Source organism: Berghia stephanieae, chromosome 12 (genome assembly GCF_034508935.2).
Source record: "Berghia stephanieae isolate SIO BIC M18660-M18661 chromosome 12, UCSD_Bste_1.3, whole genome shotgun sequence".
Taxonomy (NCBI): Eukaryota; Metazoa; Mollusca; class Gastropoda; order Nudibranchia; family Aeolidiidae; genus Berghia; species Berghia stephanieae.
Genome location: NC_088371.1, coordinates 12290747 through 12298540, shown reverse-complemented (window position 1 = coordinate 12298540; position 7794 = coordinate 12290747). Strand labels below are relative to the sequence as shown.

The 7794-nt window shown below is 41.5% G+C and overlaps 1 pseudogene; it reads right to left on the bottom strand.

Moving 5' to 3' along the window:
* Positions 1 to 336: 336 nt before the first annotated feature.
* Positions 337 to 2423, bottom strand: LOC144957556 (uncharacterized; annotated as a pseudogene).
* Between the last annotated feature and the right edge of the window lie 5371 nt (positions 2424 to 7794).

Here is a 7794-nt window from a genome sequence, read left to right as displayed (position 1 = left end):
GACAGATGCTTTCGTCTTTCTACGTCTTCTTTGTCTCACATTAACGATCCCACCTCTTTGTCTTTTTCCACTCTTGGTCGTCTTTGTCAAGTTTCGTAATGTCGGTTTTATCGGCTATTACGAAAAGATTGTGTTTCTGTGATTTAACCTTTGCGAAACTACAATGAAAAAATATCCCCTTTCCTGCCGGCTTTTCACTTGACAACACAATTCTCTCTTCTGTTCAATTATCGTTTTTACACTCTTTAGCACAGAGTCCGAAAAATTGTGTGCACTTCAATTAACAAATCACACGCTCCCCTGATCGAAAGATCACAAAGTCTAAGTCCATTACTATTACAAATCATCCATTTCATCATCCGATGAGCAATCGTAGTCCCCGAGCCAAACCGGTGGCCTGCGCGTCCTTGTCCCAACCCGTCTTAATCCGCCAGCTTTTCCAATTTCATCTTCTGGCTCTGCTATACACGGATTCACTTCTTCATCGACACCAGGTCGCCCGAAACATAATATGCTCTCTACAGTATCCTCAACGCCTTCTTCCTCCAATCTCTGAATTTCACCTTCTCTTTCCTCACCGTCACTTTCCTCCAATCTCTGAATATCAAACGCCCATTGTCACCCGGTGATGTTCTCCACATTGTCTCCGCTTTCTGCTTCAACAACACTCCGTATATCCAACACATGTCGTGGTATACCATCAACATCAACATTGTTTATCGAATTCACTGCAGTCACAGTACCTTTTCGCCACTTTGATGTACAGCTGGCATGAGGCGGTTTCACCCAAACTCTCTCACCAACCTTGAATCTTCCACCAATTCTTTCACTGTCATTACTAGGAGCTTCATTCTCGGCGGTCTGATTATCTCTCCACTCGTACTTTTAGATCGCACGAAACTGCACAGTCTCCCCATCTATACCGTGCCTGGGTGTAGAATTATACCAATAAACAGCCTCCATGGGTGAAATGTTTGCCCTTTCTGCCAACGTCTTAATTGTTCGATGATGTCTTTCTATAATCCCATTGCCACTTGGGCGGTAGGCAGCCCTGAATGTTGCCTTTACTCTCCACCTTTCGAGTAACCGGCACATACAATCTGACCGAAATACAGTCCCATTGTCCATTAGAATTTCTTTCACAGCCCCCCTCTCAAGAAACAACTGATTTAATGTTGCAGTAACAAATTCCGCCGTTTCACGTATCAGTTTCCTCCAGATGGAAAATCTTCCCGGGATGGACACGTACGGAATTTGGCGGTAATGAGTCACATCAATCGCCAACCTTTCCCAATTATCAAAAACGCTGAGATTTCCTCTCTTGTGAACGACATGGGCAGGATCGATTGATTGACATCGTCCACATGCTCTTATTACTTTACAAACATCAGCTCTTCGAACTTCTGGAAAGATCTTTCTCGCAAGGAACAACGGTCGGTCAACACCCATGTGATGAACCTCATGCAGGGCCTTCAGTTCAGGAGCAACAGAGGCACATACAAATTGTCCTTCTCCATCTCCATTCTTTCCTAACTCAATCCATTCCTTCTTCACTCTCGTTAATTCATCCGCTTTATTCTTTATCAACGGCACAAGCTGTATACACACATGAAGGTTAAATTCATCTATTAAACTCTTCAAAATCCCTAAACGTCTTTTGACGAGTAACCCAGCCGCTCCCTTCGTCTTCACCCTTTTCTCACCCGTCAACACAGTCTGCACCCATCCTTTCACCGTTGCTAAGTCTGCCATTATTGTGACACGTGTCACTCCCCCACTTTAGTGCCAGATTGACCCCCTTCATTAATGCCTCCAATTCAGCTACGTTGATGTGCTTGAAATTGTCTGTTTTTCGCAACCACGCTGCGTCCTCTACCGCTTTATCTCCGATTTCTAATAAACAACCCAAGGCAATATTACTTGCATCACACCATACAATTGCAGTCTCTGACTTCAAAACTCGCCATATTCGTCTCACGGGATCATCATCCTTCACTCTTCGCAACACATCCTGTAGCATCTCGATTGCTCTTTTGTTGACTCCATTTAATTCCCCCAGCTACTCTCTTGATATAGCTATATGCCACGCGAAGCCACCCAGCAAACGGATAATGGCCGATTAGTTTTCCACATATTGAGAACAGCTCTCTTTTGTCAATACTATCAGGTACACTCTCCGGCAATTCGTTCCCCCCGTGAAAACATTAACCTCCCATCTCCGCTTTTCGATATGCGCAATCCTAGTGCAGCTCCACCAGTCAAAGTCAATGACTCTGACGGCTTGGTTACTAGCCCACATTCTTTCAAGTGAGTAATCAACACATTTGCTGACATGCTATTTTCGTCTAAAAGACTGTCATCAACATATGATATTGTTGCACGTTTCACTTCACCACCAATACTGTCTTTAGAATTTTTGACATTATCCGTGGTGCGGAATTCAAGCCGAACCCCAACCGTGTGAGGCATTAAGTTGTACCCTTGTAGTTTACTGACTGGTAGACCCAAAGATCTTCCGCAATTCTTATCTGGAGATATGCTGACTTGAGGTCAACAATCGTCTCAGCTCTGCTCTGTCTCCGCCGCTCTCGCAACGTCTCGCTACATATATCCGTAAAATCATCACCCGTGTGACAGTTGACATGCTTATTCAGCTCCCTGAAATCCAAGAATGGCCTGACCTTGTTCTTCGTCGGTTGGACAACAGCCATTAAAGGAATCACTCCCGATTTAACTTTTCTATTCCATGGCATCAGAATACCTTCCTCTATCCATCTATCCACTTCCTTTTCAAAGCTATCCTTAACTGTACCTTTTAAATTCCGATCATAACATCCAACCGTATCTAATACGGGTGGCTCCGTTTTCCATGTCCATTGCACCGTCCAGTGCCTTCCATGAAATACTGCTGTAAATCACTGTCTTCAATCATCTCATTGTCAACTTTTCCCTCTTCTCTAGCAACATACTCGCTGGCTTTCACAACCCTGTCTCCGCATTCATCAGTTTTATTGTCATTTGATACATTGTTCACTCACGGCCTTTTTGCTGACAAGAACTGCACTGCAACTGTTACCGAATTCAATCTTTCCACTTCTGATTGTCACATCCCCCAACTCATTAATAACGTCCATTCCAATGATTACCTTCATGTCACCAAATATAGAATCTGCTACAATCGCTTTCACCAACACCATTGTCCCTTCTACTTCCAATCGCACATCTTGTTCACCATAACACTCCACCCGTGACCCGTCAAACGCAAATATATAGTCTCTTCCGTTACATTGTCCAGCTCCAACCAACTTCGAACTAACCACTGTCGTCATACACCCTGTATCTACCAATGCCTTTACTCCTTTCCATTTGTCTGCATGAATTATTATTACTGGGAGAGAGTGCGCCCCTGTGTAACTGGGGTAACTGCTGGCGCACCAGTGACCTCCACTTTGTTTCCCTGTACCCATTGTGTACTCAGACTTGCGCAACGATTCGCTAAATGCCCTTTTTGTCGCACCTATAGCACCGTACTTCTGTCACATTTTGGTCACAGTTCTTTTTCATATGTGGCCGACCGCAACGGAAACAACCACTAAACGGTTTTGTCTGCTCATCTAAGCTTCTTGTGCGGGTAATGGTTCTCACTGCCGATGCAACACACCCTTTGTTGGCAGTAAGAATTCGAGCTTTATTAAGCAGGTCCGCCATTGACATCTGAAATACATTTTCAACTTGCTGAAGCGTACACGATATTGTATCAGGAAAACCGTTAACAAAACACAACTTCACCAATCTATTCAACCCTTCGCCATTAAATCCAGCCAACCCACCAAGCCTCCTCAACTCCATGAAAAACACATCAACTTGTTCACCCATCCATCTCTTTTCCATCATCTTTTTATGCGCCATTAACGGCCCGTCGGCAAACACCTCGATCAAATGCTGTTCAATTTCTCCCGCATTCGACTGCTGCACCTCATCCAACCGCAAATACAACGCCAATGCATCTCCCTCCAGATACAACGGTAAGAAATTTTCAACCTGTGTTATGCCTTTCAGCTTTGCTACCAGTCTCAAATTCTTTATCCAGGCAATGATGTCACCCCCACCAGAAAACGACCGAATCACTTCATTTACGCGTCCTGCTGCCATAATCATATAATGAAATTAAAATAAAGTTCTGCCGAAATAGCTTGTGATTTAACCTTCCGGCTTTTTCACTTGACAACAAAATTCTCTCTTCTGTTCAATTATCGTTTTTACACCCTTTAGCACAGAGTCCGAAAAATTGCGTACACTTCAATTAACAAATCACAGTTTCTTTAGTGCTGCTTGTACGACTTTTACGTTGAGATCTTTTCTAGTGACGAAATCAGTATCGTCTGCGTATGATATTTCTGATGGAAAGTCGGATTCAAATACAGTTTGAAGGCCAGGCAAAGCGGTGCGCACCTTCAAGGTTATATTTAAATAAAGGAATGAGATTTTTTAAAAAAACAAGGTTGACCTAACTGGGTAAGAGAGATAGGTATATAGGTAAAAGTATTCTAAAATGAAATCAAAATAAACTTAGCTTTAAAATTCTCCTCGAATAAAGCGAAAGGCAAATGGTCGTCATGTACAAAAAAAATGAAAATAAATAAGTACTTTGTTACTTTATTTAGACGGTTAATATTTAGCTAAGGGTTAATATTTTATATATTAACAAAGGAAAGTTCTAGGTGTTTTGCGCATAACATTTTTGCTTTTCTTTATTGTCATCTTAATTGCAATTCCTCATCATGAAGGAGGCAATCAACGAGAAAAAGGTTTCTATCATACCTACCAAAATTGAAACGAACATTTCTTTCACCCATGCTTTAAGTCGACTTGATCCATTCAAGAGTTAGTGACTGTTTGTTATTCTTCTCATTTTGGGGTTCCTTGTTGATTTATTTTAAAACAATTTCTTCAAATACAGAAGCTTAGGTTTTAGTAAGACAATCAAATGCAGATATTGTAGAGACAGATAAATGTGACTCATAAATAATATATATATATATATATATATATATATATATATATATATATATATATCGATGGGGACCAGAAACACACACACACACACACACACACACACACAGAGAGAGAGAGAGAGAGAGAGAGAGAGAGAGAGAGAGAATCAGACAGACGGAGAGAAAGTGGGAGAACGGGAGAGGAAGGATGCGTTTCAAGTTATATTATTTAAAATAAAGGAGAGAGATAAAAAATATATTTAAAAACACACACATGTATATATATATATATATATATATATATATATATATATATATATATATATATATATATATATATAGAAATATATATATATATATATATATATATATATATATATATATATATATATATGTGTGTGTGTGTACATATAATTCTAAAATAAATATGGAAAACTTAACTTGGGAATTCTCCTAGAACGAGTGGAAGTCTTGGAAAACCAAAAACTAGAGGTGCTTGAATGAGTCAAATTAAAGAAATTAAAGATATACTTATAGTGGTGCCTGCTCCTTAATTTCTTTAATTTGATATTTTCAAAAAATAAAATGGAGCAACTCAAATGTCGTCGTCCGCGTCCTCTCGTGACGTAAGTGTTGTTTGAGGTAAGCTAGGGTTCACAACGCAAAACGCGTACCCTTGTAAAGAATATAGAGTCGTTCAGCCCCCTACCGTCCGCTAAGACCCTCGTCACGCTTTACGATCACCATAAACAATACTGTTTTCGAAAAGCAATGTCACAAATGGGAAGAGATGATCGGTTTGGGGTATCAACTGACTTTTCCCCGCCAAGTACTCATATTCATATTTTAGGAGTGTAAAATATGTGATATAATTTTTCCCACCGTCCAAATTCTTCTCCATCGTTCCCCTACCGACCAAAGCCCGACCCCTTACCGACCAACCGACGAGAAACGAATATTACTCTGAAACAATACAATTTGATAAATCTCAAATGAACAACAAGAAAGGCTGTAAATATCATCGTAAATATACATTAAATAAGACCGTATCATTAATTTTTAAAGAACAAAACAACAACATAACAACAAGTCAGTTTATAATTATTGACACAGGGCGCTTTAAAAGTAAATAGTCACATGTTGATGATGCTGATGCTGATAATGATGATGATGATGATGATGATGATAATGATGATGATGATGATGATGATGATGATGATGATGATGATGACAAGAAAAGAAAAGATAACAACGATGAGGACAAGACATGACATGCAGGTTTTATCATTTCAAATAAGCATCACACTGGAACAAATATTCATTGAGCCCTTCCTAGTCAATGGTTTCAAGTTGGCTGCCCGAGCGTTTGTCATGTAACCAGCGCTTGCACCGGCCACAACTGATCGAGCCACGGTTTTCTTTATTGTTCAAACATGAGTAACAGACGCTGCCACCCATATCTGATGTACACGATGAATCAACGTCCATAACAGCCTCTGTCTCTGACTCAGTTTCGCTGAGGACGATTCCCATCCTTCTCTTTTTGCCCTTCCCTTCCCCTTTCTGCTTCAGTGCCAATCTCTCTGCTCTACTTTTTCTCTCTCCTGACGTTTCCTTTTTTTTTTTATAAGATTAGAATATGGACCAAGGCTTGACCACAGTTGTTGAGGATATTTGAGGCGGTTTTTGCATGTCCGGGTATAATGTTTTCATTGAGGTTATTGAGTATGCCGGGGGAGCTGTCGGAGCCGCCGGTATGGCAACCTTGGAGGCCATGAGAGAGGCCATTTGTGTCGAGAGATCATCGACGGAGGCAGTGAGGTTTCTAAGTTGTGCCGTCTGAGCGACCAGCATCTCTCTTAGCGTTTCTAGCTATTTTTCTATGCTTCTTACCTGGTTGTCCTCATTAGTGTCGTCTGGGTCTGGCTCCTGTCGGCGCTTGCTCCCTGTTACGGGTGCTCGAGCGGAGTCCACGTGAGACATGGTTAGTTGTTTTTTATTAAGAATCTAGTAAGGTCTCCTTCTCTTGGCTCCGACTGGCGGTCCTTGGCGTGTTTCATCTTCGGAATCAGTGTCGTCGTCGCTTGAATCAGCTCTTTTTGTTTCCTTTCTTGCTCAGCCTTCTTTGCAGCCTCTCTTTCTACTTTCCTATTAGCAGCCTCTTCTTTTGTCTGCTGCCGCTGAAGTTGTTTTTCTTTCTCCTGTTTTTCCTTCTCATCATAAAATTCTTTCAAGGAGTGGTGGGATATGTAGCTCGGGGGCTGCTCTCCAGATAGCTTAAGCGCTTTCTTTGCTCGTGATCGGGGAGACGGAAGGTTGTCAAAACTTGGTGTAGGCACTATACTATTCCACAACTCTAGATACCTAGCGTACTTCTCCTCCCCTTCTCCTGCAGGACTATTCTGGAACTGTCGCCTCCGAATCTGGAACATGTCCGTTGCGTTCCACCCGCTACTGATTATATGGTCGATCTTACAAGATAACTTGAAAGCGATGTCATCAGAGGGGCTGAAATACAAAGAAATAGAAAAGATTGAACTTTTTGGCAGACCTTTCACAATAGAGAAAATATTGAACACACACACACACACACACACACACACACACACACACACACAAAACTACATCTCACCTTTCATAGTTTGGGGGAGGCAGGGCAGGCAGAGCTTTTGGGGCTGAACTGTCTTTATTACTGGTGGTGGGCAGATGCAGGTTGAGGCAAAAATGAAAGAGGGAATACATTATGAGAATTTTTGAACGAGCAGCTGAAACGGCAGCATCCATGTCCTCCTGATGATAT